We start from the raw sequence: 27,996 nt of genomic DNA, 5'->3' as shown, positions 1-27,996 counted from the left end.
TGAAGCTTGTCTTCATAAGACATGAATGATTCATACTTCAGGCATTTTCACCATTTTCACTTGCCTCTTCCCAGTACAACTGGTATGCTAGGCTTTTGTACTGTAAGTCAAAAGTTTATGAAAATGAGATCACATGATTTTGTGCTTTATGAGAGGCAACAACAAATGTGGAATGGATGTGCTGTGACATCTCCAGAAGATAATTGGTCACCTGTGACCACAGCAGATCCTTCCTACTGATTACATTGTCCTGTGCCCACCAGTGCTAGAGGCTGTGAAAAGCTGGTGTCTGTTCGCTGTCTTTAGGGAAATCTGAGCATTTCATACTGGATTCACAGACATCTATGTTACATCATTGGTGATGCTAATTTACTAAAACAGCTAATATTGATGGCTATCAGTGTGTCTACTGATCATATGAATCTGGACACTAAGAAAACATCACAAGATGGACAGAAACAGTTTTCCATTTCTACCACTGTGAATCAGGTCTGAATATATGGGATTTTTGCTTCACAGTTCAGCATCTGTGCTGCTTGCTGCATCTGAAGACAGTAACAACAGTCAAAAATCAGCAAGAAACCTCCCAGCAACTTCAAGAGCAAAGAGAAAGGTGCTGAACTACCACGTATCACAAATTTCCCATCCCTAGAAGTGTTCAAGGCCAGGTTGGATGGGGCATGGAGCAACCTTATCTAGTGGAAGGAGTCCCTGCCCATGGCAGGGGATTGGAACTAGATGATCCTTAAGGTCCCTTCCAACCCAAACATTCTATGATTCTATGATTCTCCCACTTCAGGGTTAAAGCAACACAGTCAAAAAGAGGCAACTATCTGTACCCATTTCATATTGTGTGCAGAGAGAATGTTTGTCTCCAGACCTCTCAATCTAGTTTGTATTAGTGTCTCTTTTCACCAAAAAAAACTCCAAACTACACACAAATATATATCAAATTTGGCAATACACTTAAATGGAAAGATGACAAAAATAGCATCTATAACTGCCTATTTATCAGCATCCTTGTCACTCTGAGATGTAGAGATGAAAATTAAAAAACATGAATATATTTAATTCTGCCACTTCTAGGATTATTCTTTCTGTGTGTGCTTCTCTTCCTTGCAGGGTAAAACATAAAGCAGTGACTAGACAAGAAGCACTCCCAGCAAAAAAGAATTTACAAATCTTCAAATGATGTTGTATGTGAGTGGGCAGACCATGGCAAATGTTCACACTTCTTCATCAAATCTAACTTGTTTGCCACTATGTATTTATGCTAGAAAATGTGAACTGTAACTCTTCTGTGGGAGAGTAGCCCACATGAAATGACAGGAAGCAAAAAGACAACCGCTTTTGCAGGTATGTGATACAGGACAAGATTTGCTTGTTCCCAAGTCTATTTATTTAATAAAAAAAGTCTTTAAGAATCCATTTTCATCACCATTATTTAAATGGAATCCTCATTTACCCTGAGAATCAAGAAGTGATTTTGAACATGGATTTATGGATAAGACAGAAATGTATTCCTTATATTGTAGCACCTTTGGCTGGCTTTTAGTTTCTTAGAAGTCAGCACTTATTAGGCCATACCAGTTCTGAGTCTCCAGGACAGGAAAGACTGATAAACTGGAGCAGTTGATCAGAGGGTCCACAAAGTGTTGAGCTGGAGCATTTACCCTGTGAGGAGAGGCTGCAGGAGCTGGGCTTATTCCACTTGTAGAAGAGATGGGTTGTGTGGAGAAGAGATGGGTTGTGTGGAGAAGAGATGGGTTGTGTGGAGAAGAGATGGCTCACAGCAGTCCCCAACACCTACAGAGAAGGGACCAAAGAGTTGGAGGTAGGCCCTTCACATCAGTGCATGGTGGGAGATGAGTCTATGGGCATAATTTGAAAGAAGAGAGGTTCAGGCAAGAGATAATGACACCCTTTACACCTGAGGACAGCTGGACTGGGGTGCAGATTGCCCAGGGTGGCTGTGCTGGTTCTGTCCTAGGAAGTTTCCAAGCCCTGATAGGGCACAGCCCTGAGCAGCCTGATCTGAGCTCAGAGCTGCTCCTGCCTGAAGGTGAGGCTGTGCTGGAGACCCCCTGACTTCCCTTCCCACCTGAGTTATCTTGTACCCCTGTGTTGGCAACTATCAGAAGGAAATTGCCTGTCCATATAGATGTGCATGGCAATGACCCAAACCTCACAGCCAGATTCCACGTCCCACTGTTCCTAAGAAAGCCTGAGTGAAATTCTAACATCACTTGGGTCAAGAGCAAAGTTCCCAGTGATTTTGCCAGGATATTACCCATAGTATTTTGTCTTTAAATACAGAGAAGGAATACTGGAATTTTGCCATCAACTTAAGAGAGGTCATGTCACACCAGATGAGGAAGGGTGTTCAGTTCTGCACTGACCAGGAAGCCTGGGCCAGCTGGAAGCTACACTCAGCTCTTAGCTAGGTGCCTAAAATTAGGTGGACCGAATCCAAGCATGAGAGTTAAAACAACATTGAATACTTGGGGATTTTTTGTCACATGCGCCTAATCTGAGCTTGGGCATTGCTCGCTTTTCCTAGGAAGCAAATGTCTATGACTCAATTTCAAAGTTAAGCATGTACAATGTGTACATACATACCTTTGCCTAAACTGTTTGGCTGCCAGAGAGTGAATACAAGTGTGCTGACACACAGTTAGATATGATCTTGTGTCCAGAAAGAACTCTAGTCAATGCTCATGCAGATTAAATTCATAGTTTCTTGCATTTGTATAGGCATGAATACTTACATACATATACATACATATGAGACTCGTGTGTGTCTGAAGTTTCCTCTGCTTCTCACTTAAAGTGAAATGTGTTTGAGGTCTCAATACTGACATTAATTAGACTATTTATTACTTTAAACCACTAATGAAATACTTCTGTGTTTGTCATCCAGCCCATTCCCTGATGTGTGCTGATATACACCAGACTCAGTCACCCCCTACACTTCATCACTCCTATGCTCAGTGTTTCAGAACATGACTTTTTTCTGGGAACGCTAATTAAACAGAAAAAGCATTAGATCAATGAAACGTAAGGAAAATTGCTGTAAGCATGTTGTGAATTGTAAATCTACCTATTAGCATTTTATTGGAATTGCCCTGCGTTAGGAACTGCTTTTTTAAGTTTCTCATTTTAGCCCAATTAAAAGCATGTCTTTTGCTACCCTGTTTTCAATTACATCATTTGATTTAAAAGTTGCTGCACCAGAATGAATGACATACAAATTTGGCCTTTAATAAAAATCTGTTGTAGTCATGAGACATTTATTATATGTCATTGCATTGTGATCTGAGATATTTATGTGAAGAACTCCAAAAAATTTTATATTGATTAAGTAAAAGTCTATGGCTTGATGAAGGCTACAGAAATACCTGGGGGTATATAGTTAAAAGAACCTTCTTTTGATATCATGTGGTGTAAAAATTCTTAATTTTTGGAACTCTAAGAAGACTCTTTTGTATCATCTTAGACACAGGGCTTCATTTAATTTTAGGTGTAATGAGACGTTTCACTATCAAAACTGTCTTTTAAGGAGGTAATTCTTCATTTTGAATGGCAGTGATAAAAATGAATTTAAAGTACACCACATTCCAGTTTAAAAAAACCCAACTAAACAAAAAGCCAAGAAAAAGTATCTTCTTTTCAAGATGTCTCCATAATTAAAGATAATTTTACTTTCTGGTCTCTATCTTGCTATAACAGGATCTTTAGTCCCACACTTCTGTTTACAGTTCTTGCCTGCCCTTTGCTCTGCCAACATATTTTGGAGGAAAATTACAGAACTGGCATGCTTATAGTTCCTCATGAATAAAGACCAATTCCTGCCTATAAAAGACACATCTGGCTAAGCAGTTATCAAGTGGTGAGGGTTTGGCTTGCCTCATTTGCACTGTTGGCTCTGATCTACTTTTGCTTCTATCCACAGGGCACTCCCATAAGAGAGGCAAAAAGAAGGGAATACATTTACAGTTCTTTCACTGCTGCAAATAAAGTTCACCAAGATGCTACTAGAGCTTAAATATAAATGAAAATATATATCTATTTGCAAAAGCATACAATGAACATGATTTTAAACATTATAATGTGTGGATTTTCTCACTGCAGTAGTCCCTCTACATGCAGGTGTAGGATATGAGCATTTGAATTCTCTCCTATGCTTCTCTTAAAAGATTGAAGGAGTTTCAGATAGGGGTGAAAAGTGAACTCTACTTAAAGAATCTGAAAGTACTCACTGGTTCCAATGCTATTCATATTTGGGCCCTAGTTCTGATATCTGGAATTCCAGAAAATTTCCAGAGGTAATTGGAATGATCACTTTATTACCACCACTGCCAGCATGTTAGCACCTGCCTAGACAGAGCATTTTGACTTCTTTCATTGCAAATTACAGTGGGATAGTCATTCTAAGGATCTGCAGCATCTTGCTCTTTAATAATGAAGCTTAAGTCTGTACATGTAGAGGCAGTTCAGAACCAATACTTGTGCAACTCACCAGTGAGTGCCAGCTAGGACACTGAACGGGATGAGGAAGCTGGGTGGGAAGCGTTAAAGAGGGACAGCCTCATTTCTTGTGTCTATCTAGCACATACAGCCTTGCCATGGTGCAGTGCCAAGATGGTTTCTCTAATCACTTGTCATTACACAACCTCTGGATGGGTGTAAATTTGGGCTTGAGAAACATAAACTTCGTCATCATAATGATTAAGTGAAGAGGAAGCTTTCCCTGCTAAATGTGTGCCCCAGATAAGCAGAAAATGACTCTCATACGTTCGTTGCATCGGCTGCTGGAACAGGCTTTAAATGGCAACACTGCAAAAGAAGAATGTGCTCAGAATTCTGTAAAATATGTTTGTGCTGTGTCTTTTAGAAGCAAAGCTTTATTTTGTATATGTTTGTTTGTTTTTCTTTAAAATCATGGTCTGCAGAGACTCATGCTTGAAGTTTATTCCTCAGGTCATGATTTCATCCTTTTTTTCTGTTAAACAATCTTCAATCTTCTTTCTTTACAGGTGCCAGGGTTTATTTTAAACAGAAACACATTTTATTCTGAGAGCTAGGACAGGTTACTCATGGTAACATCACTGAATAGCCTTACCAGGGAAAAAAACCCCTTGCCTGACATTTTGAGACTTCTGTTCCTCTGTGGGCTGTGGTAGAGATGTGGCTGGTACAGTGATTTCATAGTTTTCCAGGTCAGGAGGGTTAGATTATTGCTCAAACCTAAAGCAATGAAGTAAACATTTACAAATTCTGACATTGCTGAAGTTTAATTTGAGTGGGAAGATGGTGAATATACTGAGAATGCGAGTTGCTCTACATACTTTGGCTTCAGTGCTCACCCATAAGACCCATGAATCACAAGCAGTTGCAAAAATGGTATCAGAGAACAGGTTAACTTTAAATAAATAGTCTCCTTTTTAAAGGTTTTGTTGAACTGAAGCCAGGAGGATTAGCTGCAGGATATTAACAGGAAGCAATATATATATATGTTAGAATAAATGTATCTTTTTCTGTGCTATATAACTTCATGAGGCACTTCCCATCAAAATTGAAAAGGTCATAGGGAGAGGACAGCACTGAATCATGGCTTGTAAAGGCCATTTATTCCCACACTGATAAGGGAAAAGGCCTATTGTCTGTTGAAAAAAGTCCTCTTCATTATTTTATTGGTTATTTTTAATGGTACAGAAATGCCACTTTTTACATATTTTTGGGAGGTGCTAATCTAACACAGTGGTAAAAAGCCAAGAGGTAGCTTTTTATCCCTACAACTTCCATTTGCAAAACCAGTTGATAAAGTAGTTCAAAAGCAATTTGCAGTGATCTCGTACTTGTGTCAGGAAGCAAAGAGCAAAGAGCTATTCCATGAAAAGACTTGGGAGGACTACTGTAACTTCAAACAGCCCATTTTCTGCCACAGAGCACAAGAAGATGTACAATAAACCAGGAAATGTGTAATCCTCCAGATTCGGCTGCGTTTGTTTTCAGTTGCAAAAAGATCTTTCACTCCCGATTATTACAGTTCTTTACAAACCACAGGCAGTGCCTGGGAATCTTTGCTAAAGAGATTATACATGGAAATTGACTTGAAATGTTGACTTTTATGCTGGTCCATGTCAGACTAGATCTGAGTCCAGGCTGATATGCAAAAATAGACAAGTATTTTAAAAGAATATAATTTTACTGATTGATATCCAGAACTTGAATTTATGCTTCTCCACTTTGCTTACAATTTCCAGAATAAAAGAGATCAACCAAAGATCTAATCATGCCAGATGATGATCCTTCTACAGGCCAGTTACAGAATGTGTAGTGGTGATTTTCGTTTGCTCCATTTGGGAGCCTGTAAATATAGACTGTTCTCTTAGGAAGGAGTCAAAAAAAACCTCTTGAGTTTATCTCTGAGTCAGATGAACTGTGTTGTCTTTTTAATTAACATTCAGTGATATTAACTTTTATTTACGCCCAGAGCTTGATGAACACAAAGTAGTGTCAATACATCCTAGGCTTCTCTCCACTAAGTTGCCAGAGCATAATCGGTACAACAAATGTTTTCTATAACCCAGAGATTTTATCAAGAGAAACTCTCTATCTGTACTTGGATAAACACAGAAGTAAACTCACATGCAACTGGACTTTAATAGAAATGGTGCAATGTAACCATATCAATGTAGTAAAGTTATTTAGCCCCAGCTTCACTAATGAGTATAATATCTGTATATGATATAAAAGTACATATATATTTTCTCACCTAGAGATGAAATTATTCTAACAGATCCAGACATTGTAATCTTTGCATTCTATAAAAGAGGCAATGAAAGTGGAAAATATTTTGTATATCCAAAAGTGCCCAGAGTGTTACAGAAAATCAAGACAGAAATGTTTTACAGAGACCTTTGTACCAGGGAATGAGTGCAGAGGCTTCCTTTTGGTACCACCATCCTTTGGGGCATTCTGCACATTCAAAGCACTGGCCAGGGTGTTAATACTTGTTTCCCAGTTGCCAAGGTTTATGTGCATCTTTGACTTCACTGCACTTCTTCCTTAGTTTCCAGAGAGACCAGAGCCACAGTCAGCAAGGTACTGATGGCAGCAGTTGAAGGCACAGCAGTTCCACCCTGACATGCAGTTGAATGTGGGCTTTGTCACCAGCCAAAGCACAAGCTGGTATGGAGGGCAATGCCATGATTTCCACTAGTAAAGACTGAAGGAGGAAGTTTTTGGAATTGCTATGTGTATAGCAAGTACAGGGCTTGTCCTTGCTGCCCTCCATGGTTAAAAGGTCCCTGGCATATTCACTGGCATACTGAGCACACCCAGCAAGGGCGACCTTAGCAGGCAGGTTATCTCCTTGCATTTCATCCCAGAACATCAAGGCTTACTTTTTACTTAATGGCCCTCTTTCTGCCTATGCCTACACCTTGTTCCTTGTTCGCATCTCTAGCATTGAGAATAATCATTACAATCACCACCATTTCACTATTTTTTTCTGTCTGCTATTCTATTTGCTGTCTAGTTTTCTGCTTTCTACTATTATTTATTGATTCTTTCTCATACATATCAAACCAAAACACTGTAGAGGTGCTAACAGAGATGTCAAAACTTTACTGAACGCTTTATGAGAAAAGGAGAGACATTCAGGTTTGTCAGTGGCCACCTTAACCTGCAATTCAACTCCTTGTAGATGTCTACTGAGAAAGAATTAGAGAAGATCATAGGGTTATTCTAATACAATATCCACAAGTCCAGGAGTATATCTGCATGTGCATAGGAGGCCTGAGATAAGGCTTGGCAGTGAATAATGTGAGAAGACAATAAGAAGCAATAAATAACTGGACTTGCATTGAGAGTTCTCTGAATGAGTTCTGTGAGCACAGCTGTCAAGCACCAAGACCTGCTGTGCTGTCCTAGATACAAACTGTAACTGCCTTTTCACCTAAAAATTAAATTCATCTTTAGTGTGGAGCATTGTATTAATCTTAGAACTGTAATGATTGTTTAGGTACCTACTGGATGTGTCAAGAGTGACATGTAGTTGCTTTAGTCTCAAACAGAACTGGTTGTTCTCAGAATACATGGCAGAAGAAATTCAAAACTCCTAAAATTACAGCACAAAATCCCACAGACATGTGAAAAGGATTATTACGGTTTTATTCCTAACAGGATTACAGAAAGAATTCAGAGCAAAGCAAGTAAAATTAGTGACCTTCTAAAGAGTGTAGGGAACCAAAGTAACCTTGCTTAAAGCCACTGGCACTCAAATAGTTCACTAATGCCAGGGTCTGACCGTGTCTGGCTGTTCATTTTATATACACCTACATTGCTCTAAGACAATTTGCAAACAGTATGACAGAATGGAGGATTACCTACTTTTGAAATGCTCTATTATTAATGAACTCACAGCAGCTCTGTACCACATTTCAGGATAGGAAGAGAAGAATACCATGTTCAAGTGAAACTGTAGGCTTGTTTGAGTAAGCAGCATGCGATTATCCAGACTGGAAGGTGGCCAGTGCACTAAAGCTGATACTCTAACACTAATCTTGCAGCATTCAGAACCTAACATATTTGCAAACCATTTGCTGCAGTTCATTTTCCAAGGTTCAGCATTAGACAGGAATATATTTTCTATTATATTCTGATGGCAGCACATCCTCATCGCAATTATAGTCCCACAATCTGCTTTTTTTTCAGCTCTAGTTCTGATACCTTTAATTTTTGTCTATTACGAAAATGGAAGAATGAGAACAATAGGTTATTCCTTGCTTTCCAACAGCCTGGTGCATTTAAATGGCAACGGAAAATTGCTACCCGGAGTCTTCTCTCATGTTCAGACAGCACAGGTCTTAAAATGGTGAGAGTCATACACGTCAGGACGAAGGTCATGCACATCAGGATGAGGTTCACGCATGTCAGGATGAAGGTCATGCACATCATGAACACTTCACAGACAGTCTACTGTGTCCCAGAGAGTATGAAGTATCTTAGAAATCACAAGTAATAAGCCTGTCAAACTTTGTTTATTTTTAATTTATCTGGTAAGCTGTTGTCAAAAGCCACTTTCTCCTCTTCCTCATTCCTCAGACAATATCAAATGACTAATGAGGAAGCTCAACAAGTCACTATATGGGATAACTTAGTTGGGAGAGGCCATTAGGTTTGTGCTCTGGTGGGAGTAGGAGCCAGTTCAGTTCTGGGATTTGTTTTGGAATTATGTGAAACAGGTTCCTTAGAACAGTTAATTCTCTTTTTTTCATTAAGACATTGCCTGGGTATTTACACAATACTTTTGATGCTTTTGTCATGTACCACTGAAATTGATGACATCTTTAGTGAACTCAGCCAATAGAATAATTTTGTATTTCAAAAACACTAGTGAGAAGGCTCACTAGACATTACCAGAACACTTTTGGAGACTAACTATTTCATAGCTGTCACCAGATGTTAATTTAACTAACTATTCCATCACTGAGATTTTGTCTTGCCTTATTTAATGATGTCAGCATTGACTTCAAGACAAATACATTGAACAGCAAAAGCTTTTTGTCATCATTATTTTTACGACAGGACCTTCTATATTTTCATATTCCAGTGTTTCTACTGCCAAAGCATTTTGTACTATCTCCTTCTTCTGTGGCTGTGGCCTTTGTGTAAAAGCTTGAATTAAATGTCCCACTCACATTCTTGGCAACAGCAAATTCTCATCTTTTCTGCATCTCCACATCTCCACATCTCCACACTCTGTCTTTCCTCAGACTGTGCTCTGTTCACCTCTATGTTCTTTCTGTATTAAATCACCTGTCTGGAAAGCTGTAACAGTAGGAAGCGTTGGGTGAACTCCTGTAGCAGTAATTTGACCTAAATGGCTAGAGATTTCCACTCAAAGGCAAAATTGTAATGGTATAATAGTGAGAATACAAGTGAATATAGCTGCTTAGCATTCACTGATGTAGCAGCTTGTAAGTTCATTGATCCCTGCACTGTTAAAATTCAAATGTAATTTTTGTTCCTAAGATTCAATCTTACATGTAACATTTCTACTTTTAACCTTACGAGTTTCTCTATATCTTGATAAACATACTCATAGTATATTCCTGACATCTGAAGTCTCTGTCAGGAACTTGCTTTTGAGGTGTCAACTTTCTAAAATGTCCATAGGTTGAAAGCCTGCTGTTTTAGAAAAACTCTCCTCTGGCTTGTCCACCCTCAAAAAGCACTTGTAAACTCTAGCATAACTCCAAAGAATTTAATTGCATATTAATATACTATACATTGCCTAAATTATTATTATGTATTTATATTTTGATCAAAATGAGAACCATACAAATAACATTTGAGACATTATTTCAAATGACAATCAGAGAACCACAAAATAAAGCAGATGGCAAGGGCTAAATAAAATGAATGGTAATCAAGATGGAAAATGGTATTAAGTACTTTGCAAATAAGACAATAGTTTTGATTAACATCAGCAGGAATTAGAGATAATGGGGATGTCTACAGCTCTCTGAGATGGTTTTTGGTGTTCTAGTCTGAAGTAATCTACTGTGACAAAAACAGATCTCATGTCATTTAGTCAGATCAGCTTTCTATGTTAACTTCAGCTAGTGTGTTTTCCTCTGTGGAGAACACAGATCATAATGAAAAATAGAATCTGAAAATTCAAAACTTATTGAAAATTACTTATTGCTATTTCTTATTTATTGGTTATGGCAGTGACAGTGAATAACAATAGCATAATATGGGAGACTTGTACTTGCTGAGCAACCAGTAAGTACCTTTGAAGAGAGATAAAAGGATTTTGTAGGCTATTGCAAAGAAAAGTAAAGGTTTAAATGTGGCTAATTTGTTGATACTACACTGAACATTATGAAGCATGCAAATGTTGGTGCAGTATAATTTTATTCTATAAAATGGAGGTTTTGTTCATGCAACCCATCATCTGTTTATTTAAACTATTCAAATTCAATTTCTAATGGACCTTTAAAACGTCATATAAAGTGGGGTGACCTCCTTACCAGAAAGGAATATATGGACAGTGTGACACAGTTACTCAGATGGCAGAATGGGCTTTGCTTACCAGGGTGGATCTCAGCTATGCCCGGGTGTGAAGTGGAACAATTACATACTGGGGAAAATGTTTTGGAGGCAGATTTATTAATTCAGTCATCAAAATTATGATAAAAATATTTACAGTTAAATTAAGGTCAGAAGCGTGAAACAAATGAGTCCCTGCTGAATTCATTTTCAAAAGTACAGAGTAGGTTGACAGTGTTTGAGTTCTCAAGGTCAAAATATGAGGCTTATCTGAAATACCTTTCTCTTGTTTACCTCATAATAAAAAATGAACTCTACCTTCTCCCCTTTGTGCTTTTCCCTCCTTTCCTTACACAAGGGCAATGGGATTTATAACCCTAACAACACTCTATAAAGAAAATAGCATAGGGTAAACTTTATCCTTTAGCTACAGCTGTTGAACTCATTAGTTCCATGGGACTAGTGAGATCCATCAGAACAAAGAATTTGTCTCAAGGGATTTAACTGAAGGGTCTAAGAAAGTCTGACCCAGTTCCTGGAGAAATCAATGAGAACTTTTCCAGTGATTTCAGAGAAAATTGAATCAGATCCAACAGTCAGAGAATTCTGAGCTAAAGCTGAAATTTATCCCATTTATTCTTATGTACTATTTCAGCTCCCTCTCCAGTCAAAACCTGACAGAGTAAATGAGAAGTTACAGAACAAAGCTTGGCTTAATTTTGCTTGATCTCTGTTTTCCCACAGCTCCTCCTGGACATCCTATTATCCCAAAAGACACAGAATGAAAACAAAGAAATACATAAAGTTCACTGCAAACACAGTTATTTATTATTAATACAAGCCAGCTCCCAATGGGGATAGTACAGATAAGGAGAAATGCATATGTGATTTATAACCTGGTTTTAATATGCAAACAATTTTATTGAAAATAATTCTTACCGTAACTAGAAACCAAAATCATCAAAAATATTGCTCAGATTAATTCTCTGTTGATTTTAATGGAACTAATTGGAAATCAGTCTTTTCTAAAGACAAATATCTGGTGAAGACATTGTTTCTTCTCAGTTACTCTAAATGAAGAAAGCTGACAGTATATAAAAGCTGTATCAATAAATTTAGCAAATATTGCAGCATTAATTCTATTGTTTGCATATGCAATTCCTATCCCTCAACCCTACAGACATTTTCCTTTATGTTTTCTGTTCTAACAGTACATATGACCTGTCCTTCAAATATCTTTTTAAAAGAAATATTAGTACTGGCAGCCACTATGTTGTAGATGTACCTTGGCAGAACAAAAGTATCTTGCTTTAAAAAGTACCTGCCCTAGAGCATTTAAAAAGAATGTCAAACCCTAAAGTAGGTCAGCCTTGTAATTCTGATCAGTTTTCTTGTGACAAGAGCAATGTGCTAAGTTTTTCTGTGCAGCTATCATGCTCATGTTTGCCATATGTCTCCTGGCCTGTTTTTATAAATTCTTTGTTGCTACTGTTTGATACCCAAAGCTTTTATTCATGGAGACCAAAAAGTTAGAAGGAACTCAGAGCTGGCAGATGTGTCAGCTTTGGCCACAACAGGCAATAGATGCAGGAAGGCAGTTCTCTGGGTCACAGCCAGCAAAGTTCATCCTTGTCCAAAAATTCCTATTGATATCAGTTGCATTCTTAGAAGTACTTCACCCACAAACCTCTGATTTCCCTACAGGTTTTCTTCCTTTACAGCAAATGCTATTTACTTTAAAATAGCCCAGAGGACTATGAAGGCTTTAAGAGGCTCAGCACACTCTCTGGTGGTGAAGGTGGCTGTCGGATGACAGCAGCCAGGAAGCTGGTGAATGGCGGAGCCCAGTGCAAGAAGCAAATGCTGGGACTGGAACAGAGACTGGTAGGTGACATGTTTCCTTCCCCTTCCTTCCATAGGATATTTCCATTCTGGAAAATGGAATATGTCCATTTTCTTGGGACAAAGTCATTAAGGAACAACTATAAATGTTCCAGTTTTTTCAGGATATATATGGGGATCTATGTCAGATGTTTAAGCAGAACTCAGATGTGGCATTGAAGTGACAAGGGCAAGAAACTTTGCTGAATGGAAATAAAAAGCAACAATATTAGAAACAAGGAGAAATGCTTTATTTTAAGGAAGAGGGTAGGAAGGAAAACCATTCCTCTTAGAGTAGCAAGCATTTGTCTTTCAAATGTGCATATCTGGAATAAACAGATATATGTGCCATATGCCACAATGTGGACTTCAAAATGGCTCTGATGATCAGGTGTACTACATTTCAACACATATTTGGGGATGTTTGTTTATTTGTGCTTTTCATGTGTGCCACTAACATTTATGCAAAATGGGCACATAAGACAATTTATACTAAGTGGATTCCTGCAGTCTATTCAAGTATGTTTGTACTAAAAATATTTTAGAGGGAAAACCACTAATTTGCTGTGATTACAGCTGATTTCAACAAATGCTAACTGAAATTATTTGGGAAGGTAATGTCTAGATGTAAACAATCTTTCACTGGCCACTGGAACATTGTGCTTTGTAATTCTGCTGTCCTGAGTATATTTTCATTTGCTATCAGTAACTGACATTTTTTTCTCTGAAACAGAACACATCATCACAGCATACCTGTGGATGACATCAATGAAAACAATAAACCTGCAATAAGCTTAAAATTAAACACAGTTATTATTTAACAAGCAACCTCCTATTACTGCCATTACTAGCCTCGCTAGTAGTTAGTTTAATTATGTCACTAGAATGCATGCTTAACTTTAGCCGTAACAGTTAATGAGCTGATTCTTCCAAAGTCACATGCTCCTATTAACCAGTAATCTAATCAGTCTAGCCTCAACATTTTAGAGAATAACCGATAAAGAAGGCAGCAGGTAGTCCTGAACTGTGCAGCTCTACTTTGACACTTGTTAATATTAGTCTTGTGAATTAGCAGATCATCTGCCATGCCTAATTTAATCTAGATCAAGCATTAATCCTTAATCACATTTCTGTCAAAATAAGCAGAATACACAGTATGGTGTTTTGTCACCTTTATGTTGACTGCACAGTGATGAATAGTACTAATCACACATAAGATCTCATAGAATGAAATAAAACTTTTACTTTTTTTGTGTGTGTAATTATTTTAAATCACTCTTGAATGAGGAGAATTATTTTATTCTTGTTCAATTCTTAACACATGCGGCCATGCCTTTTTTCATCCCAAAGACCACCAAAATAGGTATGAAATTAAATTGGCCAGGTTTAGTTATAAGGACAGAGTTGGGAGAGACATTTTGCACCTCACTCAGTTTCTGCTGCTACACGTGACAAAATGAACAGACATCAAAATAATTGAAGTAGAAACCCAAAACCAGCATAGTGAATTCTGCCCAGCAAGCCTATGTGCTGGCCAGTGCATTTCTCTGACATGTGGGTAGTGGCAAGGCAACAAAGCTGTGTCTGTAGCAGCTTAGCTGTTGGAGGGTGTGATAACTGTGTGGGATGTTATCATTTCTTTTATAGTGAATTGCAATGCATCAATTAGAAATGAAAGAATCTGTCAAAAAATAGAATCATAGAATCAAGTAGGTTGGGAAAGACCTTTAAGATCATCAAGTCCAACCATTACCCCAGGACTGCAAGGACCACTACTACTAAAGCATATCATTGAGGGCCCCTGTGGTCAGGAAAGGACATGCAAAGTTTGGTGCGAAGAAACTGGTTGCCCTCTCATGCAAATAGTTTTCACATAGGTATTCTTCTATGTAAACATGTTGTCATTTGAGTGATCTCCTATTTCAATGGAGACTCAGCTGTTTACATGTAGGCAGGGTGTGCAACTTCATATTCAGTGACTACATAGATTGGAAAGGCAGATATATTTTAAATTGTATATTTCCATTAAGAAAAAAACAATAAAAGGCAGAGAATGAACCAAAACCTGCAATTTGTGCATTGCTATTTTTTTTTTTTTTAAGTCACTGGAATTAGAGGTAAAGTATACAAGACAAAATAAGCAGTCAAACCCGTTCTCAGAAAGAACAGTGTTTCCTCATTTTTTTGTGCAGTTCCCTAGAAAGTTTTTCTGTCATGGATGGACAATGCATGGTCCACATATTCTGTCAAACAGCTTCCAGAAAGCAGACTGCTCTCAGCTATTGTACTGTGACTTCTTTGTATATATATATGTCGATACATTTCTACCAGTTATCTGGTATTCTCCATATTAGCTATTGTTCAAACTGCAGTTTGGTCATAACAACATATTGCAGTTTGCAGTTTTATTCCCTGATGTGACATTTCTGCCACTCAATGACTGTCCAGGAGAAACAAAACATACTGAAGTGAAACTGAGACTGGAAATGAAGCTGAGTGACAGAGAAACAGAAAAGTACATATTGGGAAAGTAACTTTCAATGCAATCTTCCACGAAGCTGTGTACTTTTAAGAGATTTTTGGATTCTTATTTTTAAATATGAGAAGCAATGAAAGATTCTCGATTTAAAATAAATCAAAACAATGGATTTTTCACATTATGGTTGTTTTTAAACAAGAAGAAAGATCTCATTACCATTACAATATCACCTCTTATTTTCTCCTTGTGTAAGTGGAGAAACACAGATAGAGATCATCTGCTAACAAAACACAAGGCTTGTGACCCTGCTTTTAACCTCAGTTACACCACTGTTTCTGATATGAATATCATGGATGAAAAATTTTAGATGAAAAATTTCTCAAAAGTATTTCGTTTGTCATATTTTCATGTGAAGCAGAGGTGATGTCTCAGGAGATCATAAAAAGGTGTAAGAAGTAATCTAAAGGATCAAATAATTAGTATTCACCTCATTAAAAAGGGAATATTCCAGAGACAGCAAGAAAGAAAAAGGGCTTATAGATATAAAAATGACCCGTCTTGTCATGTAGAGTCATTATGTTCTGAACAAGAACTCAATTTTTTCAAATTTCAGAGTTACGGAGAGAAAATTAGCAGAGGTACCTATGCAGCTAAGATAAACTCTGGAGATGGTAATGACATACCATATAGCGTAACCATCAGAAAATATTCATAATGAATTTCTAGTCTTAAAAAATATTGATCAAACTGGAAATATGGTCTAAGCTTTACCTTTCTGTGTTAGGTAAATAACTAATTCCTTCCCTGACAACATAATGACTGAGAAAAATGCGGGCTCAGGCAGCTATGCTTGTCTTGCTCAAGGGACAGTTGAGCATTAAAGCACTGCCTGTCCTGTTAAATTATTTGTTCACTCCCAGGCTTCCTTTGCATTGTGCCAACTAGCTCTCCCTAAGACAGATTTATTAGAGAAGGGGCTAGTCCAAAACCGGGGTGAACTTCATCAGTTGGTGCTATTAGGAGCTAGGCATCAGCCCTTCTCCTAGAGCTCTTTAAGGTGTTTACATATAAAAGACCTGTTTCACTCCATACTTTTTCTTTTCTAGGCTAAGCAAGCCTCACTTTTTCAACTTTTCTTCACATTTTATGTTTGGTTTTGGGTTGGGTTTTATTTTGACATTTTCTGGGCTTTTTTGGTTTTGTTTTTGTTTCTGGTTTTGTTTTTGTTTGTTTTCAGTTTATTCCCCTCACGTTGAATCATAGAATCATAGAATAGTTAGGGTTGGAAAGAACCTTAAGATCATCTAGTTCCAACCCCCCGGCCATGGGCAGGGACACCTCACACTAAACCATGTCACCCAAGGCTCTGTCCAACCCGGCCTTGAACACTGCCAGGGATGGAGCATACACAGCTTCCTTGGGTAACCCATTCCAGTGCTTCACCACCATAACAGGAAAAAATTTCTTCCTTATATCCAATCTAAACTTCCCCTGTTTAAGTTTTAACCCATTACCCCTTGTCCTGTCACTGCAGTTCCTAAAGAAGGGTTCATCCGCAGCATCCTATAGCCCCCCTTCAGATACTGGAAGGCTGCTATGAGGTCTCCACGTCGCCTTCTCTTCTCCAGGCTGAACAGTCCCAGCTTTCTCAGCCTATCTTCATACGGGAGGTGCTCCAGTCCCCTGATCATCCTCGTGGCCCTGCTCTGGACTTGTTCTGACAGTTCCATGTCCTTTTTATGTTGAGGACACCAGAACTGTATGCAGTATTCCAAGTGAGGTCTCACAAGAGCAGAGTAGAGGAGCAGGATCACCTCCTTCGACCTGTTGGTCATGCTCCTTTTGATGCAGCCCAGGATACAGTTGGCTTTCTGGGCTGCAAGCGCACACTGAAGCCAGCTCATGTTCATTTTCTCATCGACCAACACCCCAAAGTCCTTCTCTGCAGGGCTGCTCTGAATCTCTTCTCTGCCCAACCTGTAGCTGTGCCTGGGATTGCTCTGATCCAGGTGTAGGACCTTGCACTTGGCATGGTTAAACTTCATAAGGTTGGCATCTGCCCACCTCACAAGCGTGTCGAGGTCCCTCTGGATGGCATCCCTTCCCTCCAGCCTATCAACCGAACCACACAGCTTGGTGTCATTGGCAAACTTGCTGAGGGCGCGCTCAATCCCACCATCCATGTCACCGACAAAGATGTTGAACAAGACCGGTCCCAACACCCATCCCTGAGGGACACCACTCGTTACTGGTCTCCAGCTGGGCATTGAGCCATTGGCCACAACTCTTTGGGTGCGGCCATCCAGCCAGTTCTTTATCCACCGAGTGGTCCACCCATCAAATTGATGTCTCTCCAATTTAGAGACAAGGATGTTGTGTGAGACAGTGTCGAACACTTTGCACAAGTCCAGGTAGGTGACATCAACTGCTCTACCCCTGTTCTGTAGCCTCATCATAGAAGGCCACCAAATTGGTCAGGCAGAATTTCCCCTTAGTGAAGCCATGCTGGCTGTCACCAGCCACCTTGTTGTTTTTCATGTGCCTCACACACTTTCAAAGTGTGGTAGATAAAAGCAAATGTGATTTTCAAGTGAAGATCTAGGCCTCACCTGTTGACGCGGGAGTCACGGACAACGCAGAGACAATCCATATGATCAAGCGATTGCCAAATTTATTCACACACACCAAGAGCTTTTATAGTTTACAGAACTGGCTGATGCAATCAATATAGATTCTGATTGGCTCAAAAGTGCAGTCTACACATTTTTGAAGCAGATAACAAGCTAGCTAAAATTATCCATTCGCTACCTTTCTCACAAAACTTGCAGTTTCACCATCCTGCTCCCACATCTTGTTAACTTTGACCAAATGCCAAGTTCCTTATTCTACTGCACGTAACTGTCCTTTAGTAACCTAAGGCTAGGCCCTGCAGCCTGGGTAACTTGAAATCAGACCTTGCAACTTAATTCAGAGTTTGGCTAAGGCCAAACAGCTGGGATTGCTCACATATCGATTGTTCAGCTGTATTCTTCATATCCACCATCTCCTAAGGCTAAGACGTCTGGGTTGGTCACGAAATGTCCGCTGTCCCTTAGCCAATCCACATTCACCAATGTCAAACACACCGCAGTAATTTTCCTCCAGATATAACATGCAACACTTATTAATTAAGAGCAAAAATTAACTTTTGTTGTTGGGTTGTCTTGAAAATCATAGTATTGCTGGTTCAAGTTCAATTTGAGGAACACAAAGGATTAGTTTGATATTTTTTATTCTTGACATCCACAGTGCTTGCTGCTTAACCTTACACTTTCCTCTGAGAGTGTGCAGGTTTATCGTTTAGTAATTTATTACAGATCTTTCTCTGGAGCACCTTTTATCTTCTTTTTTAAAAAAAGGGTAGCATACTTGTCCTTGTGACTTGTGATGTTACTCTTCATTGTCACTGGTACAGGCAATGTGGTGACTATTTCCTGTAGTATTTTAGCATGAAGTTCATTACTTGGTACTGATTGGTGTATGTCTTGCTATTAAATGGTTTTTAGTAAGTCAACTTCAGCAAAAACAAAAGAAGCATGATAGCCATTATTTAAAACTTACTTATTCCAATGTGACAGAAATAATTTTAGTCATTTATGAACAACACTGGGCAATACCTTCAACATTTTTAAAAGTATCTGGTGACTTTGGGGTCTCATTATGTAGTGGTTAAGAAACGTCCATCACAAGTATGTCCATCCACATGTGAACACAATGGAAAGTAGGAGAGAGAGAGCCCACTGTTTACAAAAATTGCAAGTAGGGAATTAGGTAATTCAAAATCTTGATCATTTTATGCTGTGTATGGCTAGCTGATCATCACTTCTAGTTTATGATAGAAGGAAATTAAACATTTGGGGGGGGAACAATTCAGGGCATTTGATTATGTATACTGTACCTTGTCATGTTTTAGTCAGTTCAGTTTATAGTCTCACAGAGTATCTCTGCTGATGGTTCAGAGATTAGCACTAGCCAAATGCATTTTTGGTTGGAAATTGGCATGAAGTGACACTAATTGTTGGCTAAGAGGATGGCTGTAGCTATTCTCTGCCAGTACTAACAAACAATCAGATGTATCCTTAGTTTGTTATAATAGATACACCTATATTTTATACCAGGAAGTTAAGATGTGGATTCAAACTTCTCCAAAGTTCTGTCTAGATCTAGGGAGTTTAGCTGTATCTTAGTTGATTTATATACTTAATGACACACTGTCCAACTGGTTAGCTAAACCCACATCAAAGAACCACTGAGCCTCCACAGTTTGTGTACATATGTAGAGTGCAAATGTGCACACAAAGACACATATACAGACAGAAAGTACAAATAAATCTTGTTAAACATAAAACATTCAAGGTGTGGTTTTTTTTGGAAAGCTTGCTGTGTTTGTTGGGCAATATAATTCACCAAGAATGACTTTTGTTCAAGGAAGTTCCTTTAAACTTGGCTGAATAAGGAAACATATTGAAACTTTGATGGCACCCAGACCAAAAATAGCAACACCAAATCCTTTATGATTTTAATGACAGTAGGAGAGAACAAAGACACTGAAACACCAAGTAAATTTGACAGATTTATCTTCTGTTGTGTTCTTTTTAGCACAAAAACGTACTAAATGTTGAAGGAAAATGCAAGCAAAAATGATGTTGTGATCAAGCTCTGGTTGTCTCCAGTGACTGTTTCTTTCTACATTAATAAAAAGAAAAAAAAAGTTCTTATTCTTTGTAAGTATGGTTAAAGGATGGTTACTATTGAATAATATATTTTGATGTATTTTAAACTTCACCAGTTTGCCATCACCATACATACACATCAGAGATATTTTTGAGCATCAATGGTGCCCTAGGATTCTGTGCACTGTGTATACCCCCCAGTGAATAACTACTTTAGGAGCTGCAAAGATCAACTTTCTGGCTAGTAGGCAAGTGGACAGAAACTCTACATACACACAAAAGAGAGCTCTGAGACAGCAGAAAGGCCTCAAACACTTGATCTCAAACAATTAGAGGAAAGCAGTAGCTGAAAGCTTAGAATGAGGCTCTTTGAATTACAGGATAGCATTTCTAGTGAGAGATATAATTCCTGCTTTAGATTGGTTAGATGTTATTTATGTTTCAAAACAGACTACATTCAGAATTTAATTAAAGCATATGGGGTTCCACATTGCTTTAACAGTCAGGCCTTACTAATCTGACTGCAGGATCAATAGTATAGTTTGCACGAGTGTCTGAATTCCAAGCAAAATTTGCAATAAGTTATTGAATCATAAACCAGTCTCTGTCAAAAAAACAAACAAACAACCCTGCACTGACTAGACAAACTAATAGAAATGCTTCTGTAAGATGTGTGAGATACTGGTGGCTGCTACTCAGAATGGAAAATTGCAGGTAGTACAATTGATGATCATTATGTTGCCAGCAAGTGAAGAGTTACTGATCTCTGCTAAAAATACCCTGAAATGGGAAACTCATAGACTGGCTAAATCCTAAGTATTCAAAAAGGTAACTTTTGTTTTGTTCTGTTGAGTTTTAAAGCAATTTGAAGGTCTATAAAAACAGGTCTACTTTGTCTATATAATAAGTATTCTGAAAGCAAGTTGAAAAAGTTAAGTATAATGTGGACACCAAAAGGAGAAGAATGACCTACTAGGTTGTAATAACACATGAACTATTGTGTTATTCTGCAAAATGTTTTTAGTAAATGCAACAGCAGAACTAGTATTTCTGTTATGAATTACATGGGTTTTGTTAATCTGTAATGAGTTATTAAAATCTACGGCACAATGTAATTAATAACAACAATTAAAATAGTGCTTAGTTTTAATGTGGTAATTTTTCCAGAACTTATTTCCTGGTATTTAATTGAAGAGAACACCATAGTAAATGGGGTCGGTAGAACTAACCTTATAGAAAAATCTTATTCTGATGTATCTTACTGTCAAATTAAATCATGACCAGCAATCCTTAGAAAACAGACAATAAATTGCATTGATTTTTTCAACTGAGTTTTAATTATTCAAATATGTGGGTCAAGTGGTACAGAAGCAGCTTTATTAATCTGTGAACCATGTTTAAAGGGCAGTTCCAAATCCTAATAACTAATTATACCACATAAGTGCAAAACAGCATTTGGCCTGCTCACTACAATATTAGTTTCCTCATAATGGTAAAGACCAGACATTGACATTGACTACCAGCCGTGACCTATCACTTTATGCTTCAATCACAGAATCATAGACTGGTTTGGTTTGGAAGGGACCTTTAAAGATTATCTAGTCTATCACTTATCACTTGCTGTAGGCAGGGACATCTTTCACTAGATAAGGTTTCCCAAACTGACTTTGAACACTGCCTTGAACACTGCCATTAGCTCCAGGTACATCTAATAATTTCTTGCTTTATGCCACTAAAAAAGTTACTTTTCTCCTTTTTTATCAGGGTACACATACATTTTTAAACATATATTTTTAAATTATTCCACCTATTCTAAAATGTTACGAAAAGGAGCTTCCCTTAGGTTGGAAACAGTATTTTCTTTGATGAACAAGATGAAACAATGGAAAATAAGGAGGGCCTCCATATCTAGAATGCCAGTCTGAGTCTAATGAAATATAATTTCAACACACTAATCTCCAGCAATCCTTTTTTAAAGCTTGGGTATTGCTCTCTGACAGTACTTCTCTACTTTGCAGGAGTCTTATGAAGATAATTACAACAGAAGTGTTGAGCTAAAAGGCATCATGTGATATAAATATTTTAGATAACTAGAGTTTATATATATTCTTCATTAATAAAAACCTGATATTGGTATGTCTGGTTTGAATAAATATGCAAAGAATTAATATACAGTTTACATCTATTGACCTAATGAGGTTTGGTACTTAGTGAGTTTAGGATATTGTTGATCCTTTTTGTGTCTGATTGGTTCTTAAATATCATGATCATAGATCCACACATCACATTTTACTTCCACACTTTGCTTTCAGTTTGTTTTATAATAAGGTATAGGTTTCTTAAACTACCGTGGCTGTAACACCTAGTTTTGATACATTAAGGAACTCAAAGCACATTTTAAAAATCTTTATTTGTATGTAGGATTAGAGAGGTGAAACAACGGTCATCTATAGGCTAGCTAGAGCTACATTGCAAAGTATTCAGAATATCAGCTATTGCTCAATGTACTAAGTTAACACATTTTTCACCGAGTATATAAATTGTTACGTTCACTTTGTATTTTGTAATTTGTATTCTTTTTCTGTGGATAAAAATGCATTCTTAGCTAGCATCATGTATTTCCTAATTGCCCATTTGAGCTGCTCCAAAGCACAAAGACATATTTTGAAATAAGAAAACCTTATTTACCTTATCTATCTTGAACATCTGATAGAAAATATTTAGCTACTTAATGGCAAAACAGAAACCCCTGTGCTTATTTTAAATGTGATGCAATTCTACTTCCTGTATACTGAAAGTGTAAAAAACCATAAACTCTCTGTAATAATTAAGACCATGTAAAACATCAGCAGTGGTTACCTTGGGAATTGATTCCTCAAATGCATGGAAAAAAGTATGGGCAGAAGGGACGTTTAACAAGTTAGGTAATCCTAGCCTACAAATAAAAATCTAAAGTTTATTAACAAAACCGACTGTGTTACCTCTTGCTGTTGGCCTATCGAGTGACTGCTTGTGTGCTAACTGGTGTCTTCTATTAGCAATGGACCACAAAACTACTGTTATTTGTCAGCCATATAAAATCAAACCCCAGATTTGTGAGATGCCTGTTATAATTTGAAGCTAATTGTCACAACTGTCTCCTCTAACAATCCCTATATTCTCCTGTTTTATCTATATGAACATTTGCTAATCAAGTCAACAAAGGCTGGATAATTTCATATATTCAATAACAGATATTAATAATGAAACCCTGAGTATTGAAATGTTTTGATGCTCACTGCTAAAGACAGTTAATTGCAGTGTAAAGGCTCTGCACAGCTATACTTCACTCCAGAACATGTGACAAATATTGTGTGTTTCATCATGATCCAGAAATCGTGATTTTGGTTGGCAAAGCTGGAATATTTTTCTGTAGATTAAAGCTTTTCTTTTGAGGGAGAAAATAACATTTAAAGTCAGTGACTTATCTAGAATTTCCAAGTCATTGACTGAAACTTTCCAGAAATAACAGGGAAGCAAGCCACTTAATATAAGTACTGCAGTAAAAGTGCAGAGACATGACTGTAATAAAGAAATCAATTCCCCCAAACAACCCGAAACCCACAAAGTGTCCAGAGTGTATTCTAATTATGTCCCATTCTCATAACTGTGTTGAATTGGTGTATTTCTAATACAGATTCTTACCTTACTACTAAGCCCCAAGATTCTTGTTTTAAGAGCAATTTTTAGTAGTTAAATAAAATCTTAAGTATTTAATTGCCTAAAGTAGACAGCAACATGTGAATACTGTATTTAGGTTTTGCTGTCATTTACATTAGTTTGCAATGCTTAACTTTTTAATTTTAATACGATCACATTTTAGAAAAAGCCAGTCCTCAACTAACTATGCATGCAACACATGATTTTGATGGGAGGAGAGGAACACCCAAGAAACAAAGAATATTCCATCAACACCTAGAGCAGAACTATTCTATGATTCTAGATTCAGTGGTGCCTTTGTAATGGCACTGTCCTACCATCCAACACATCCACTCCTGCACTGCTAACTTCCACTTCAGCAGCTTGCTGTCCCATTGACCTCATGGACTCCCCAGTGCCTTGGGAGAGTGCATTTGGTTATGATGCAGGCAACCTTCTTAACATCCAGCCCAAACGGACGGTGTTTATTTGCTCTGCGCTAGCTTCTACAATCATCAGTCCAGGGGCTGTGAAAAACTCAGCACTCCGTTAACGCATTTGTGCCATTTACAGTTCAAATCAATGGGCCAGCACTGAATTTATTTCTGTGTTTTCCCATCCACTTGGTGCACTCTCTTCTGCTTAGTCCGACCCCACAAGCAGCTCTGGAGTTTTGCTCTCAGCAGCAAGTGACACACAGTTGACAGCAACACTTCCACTCAACTTTTCTGCTCTCAGGCATTTCAGCTCCTCAGCACATTTCTGATCCAGCCTCTGAGCTCTCAGGAGACATATTTTGGCTTCACTGGCTTTCTGTAGACCTCAGCCCTTTCTTCTGGATGTTCAAATACTTTTCATGGGAGAGTACTCCTTGGCATCTGCCAGTTCTATTCTTCTCACAACCTGTTCTTGCATGATTTAGGACTATAATCACATTCCAATAAACTAGAATTTACGTTGACTGTTGTCAGTACTGCAGCAGCTGCAGCACAAAACAGTTCCTGATGGGAATCACCAAGAACCTCCCAGCTAAATGTGACTACTTCTTTACCTGCAGTTTATTTGCTTTCTTGTCAGCAGTCTGAGCTGACAAACATGGGAGAACAAGGAAACATTTCAGACAAGAATCCACAGCAATCCCAAGAGCAACAAACTGACAGCTCATTTTTCTATGTCTTTTCTTCATTATTTGTCTCTTTGCAAGGCAAATTGTTTGTGAAAAAGAAAGATTTCCTATATGAGTTTGTAAGGAGTCACTCACACTCATGACATTGTACCAGTTGCTCAACATACAAGTATCCTGAACAATAAAGAAACCAGATTCAAACTTCTCTCCAGATTACAAGGAGCTTGGTCATAACCATACCTTCCTGCTCATGGTACATGACCTGGCTAAGCAGAAGAAGCGTCTTCAGGTACAAGAGGCTGAGAACCTCTGCTCCAAACAAACCAAATCTGTCCATAGCCAACACATCACCACTTCCTTCAGAGCAAGTCAGATGCAGTTCCAAAGAACTGAAGGCTTATAAACACCTTTTTCATTTTCTGTGCAATTCTTTCTCTGCCTTTTGCACCTATTTGAAGATTATCATTGGACTTAAAGTCTATTTTTTCTCAACTGATCTAAATTGGTCCTTTCAAGCACAGCACCTGGGTATTACCTTTGGAGGCCAGCCTTTGCTCTGGGGAGAATGGTCTAAGGGACCTGCTGAGAAATTAGATTTGACTGCATGAATCTCAAACCCATACAATGGGACTGAGTTTGAGAGAGGATCACAGAACTTATCTTCCTTTGCTTCTAGGACTTTGCATCAGTCTTTTTCAGGTCATTGGCAATAGAAAGTTGCTCACTTCTGATGGCCCTGTGGGGACTCACAAAAGGGAACGTGGCCGGTTTATTCCATTTCTCATGGACTGATAACCATATGGCAAGGCCATAATTAGCAGTAATGATTTAAGTCTCACTAGCCATACTTAAGGCTGTTGTTGCTCCTCCATGGACAGAACTCACCAGGATACATTTCACAGGCCTTATCTGCCCATACAATTTCTCTTTAATCTCATATTCCAGGGCTGACAGATTTAACAGCTGTTTTTAAAAATGGAGGGAACATGTTGAAAGACCTATTTTGTAGCATGCATTATATATAAAAATATCAGTGTCAGCTGGCAGGCAACCTTTCCTTTCAAAAATACAGCTTTGCAGTCTAAAACCCTGCTGGGATGAAAGGCAACTTTACATAAAGACGGTGCTGTTCTGCCTGTCGCTCTCTCCACCGTCAAAGTAGTGAGGGCTGTTCACCACTTCAAATAGACCTTCCAGAAAGAAATAGGAAAGAAAGAAGGAAAGAAAGATGAAAAGGAAAAAGGAAAGAAATGAAGAAAAAAAAAAAGAAGTTGCTCACAAGCATTAACTGATGGCAAAGAAAGTTGCTTGGGATAATCCCTGTGCTTCAAAACGCAAGAATAGCAATCACCAAGATTTGTTACTGTTGTGGGGTTTACTGGGAGATGCATCCTGTTGAAGCCTCAGGAAGCACAGGTCCTGCAAAGGTTATGCACATGGCTGCTCAGGGCACTCCTCATGATCCATTGTTTGACTATTTTCAAGTGTGCTTGGGCTTCATCAGTTTTTGACCTTTGGATAGGTTTGCAGCATCCAAGTTTGGCTCACACATCACAAACATCCTCCTACTTGGCAAATTTTCTTTTTTATCTTTCTTAGCGTCACAGCTTCTGGAATTCATTTAATGATTATTTTGTTAAATAACCCAAGGGATTAATTTAAGTTGCCCTCCATCATTTAAATTTAAAACAAAAAAGCTTGTGTCAGTTTAGTCCAGAAGGAAGGTTATTCTATCTATCTCTTACCCAGTTTATCTTCATTGTTTTCTCCTTTGGAGTCCTCCATTTGGAGTGTTTGATCTTGGTTGTTTTCCAGTAAAGGCTTGAATTTTCACCATGGAGAATTTTTCCTAGTTTAGTTAAGATTGGGAAATTCAACATGAAGGCATCCATTGTCAGAAGCTGTTTGAACAAGTACAAAATGTACATTTAATTCAATAATCGGGTTTAAATCAAGCTCCAATCAGTAGGAGGAAAACAATGTTCCATCAGCAAATACAGCATGGAGGGGTTTGCTGTTCTCTGCTTTCTTCCTAAATATTTTCAGCTCTGAGGTACAGCTTTACATAAACCTTGTAAAGCAAAACCTCTGAAGGATGTGAATTTCTATCCTGCTAAGCACAGAAAGCACTGATGAGTCACTGCAACGCTTTTCCAAACTTATCTGAACATGTCTGATGTGGGATTTGGGTTGGAAATGAATAGGCATAAGTGCACTCAAAGCATATCCTGGAGTTTCTGGCTGCAATCTAGTTGGAAGGATCTTAAAACATCTTTCCTTGGGGCTGCCTGAGGTTCCATCAGGCAGAAACAAGCACATAGATTTGCAAACATCAAGAAAAAATCCCACTGAAAGCCAAGCCACTTCAAACAGTCAGTGTTTTGGGGTTTGGCTCATTTGTATTTCTAGTGAAGAGTCATAATATCAGAGCATTCAGCTTCCAGCCCAGCTGCAAAACTTACCCATGGAGCAGTGGGAAAGAGGTTGGAGACTTTTGACCCTGTTTGTCTGCACCTTTGTGGTTTCCCCCGGGGAAAATGATGCTTCAGTGCCGCCTTGTGGCTTCCTCCTCCATGGAGAGGGGCCATCCCAGCAAGATACACTGCCACTGCTACCTTGTGCTTGCTCCGTGGTATTGAACTATTCTATTTTTTTAACATCATAAACACAGGGCTGTGGAGTTTGTGATTAGAGCTAGTGCTTAGGTCTGATGAGCAGCTATGGCACAGTCAGTGCTGCACTGCAGTGCAGTGCAACTCCAGTGCACCTGGTTGGGGTTAGGCTGCTGCCCCAGAGAGACCCATTTTGATATAGTAGGGTAAGTGCAAGCATATGTCCTCAGCCTCCCCTTCTCTTCTCCAGCTACAGCACCTTTCCTGAGCTACAGCAGCTTCCCAGCAGACTTCTCCATTCTCTCAGGACTGAGGAGGCACCTCTAAAGGCCACAAGAGGAGAGAGAGGCACACCCAGACACCTTCTGCACTAAAATGTAGGATACCATCTTGCACAATCATAATGAAGTGTCACAACAAAGTCATAGTACTAGTGATGAATGA

This window comes from Psittacula echo, assembly GCF_963264785.1.
Source record: "Psittacula echo genome assembly, contig: SUPER_2_unloc_1, whole genome shotgun sequence".
Classification (NCBI taxonomy): Eukaryota; Metazoa; Chordata; class Aves; order Psittaciformes; family Psittacidae; genus Psittacula; species Psittacula echo.
This window is presented reverse-complemented; position numbering follows the sequence as displayed.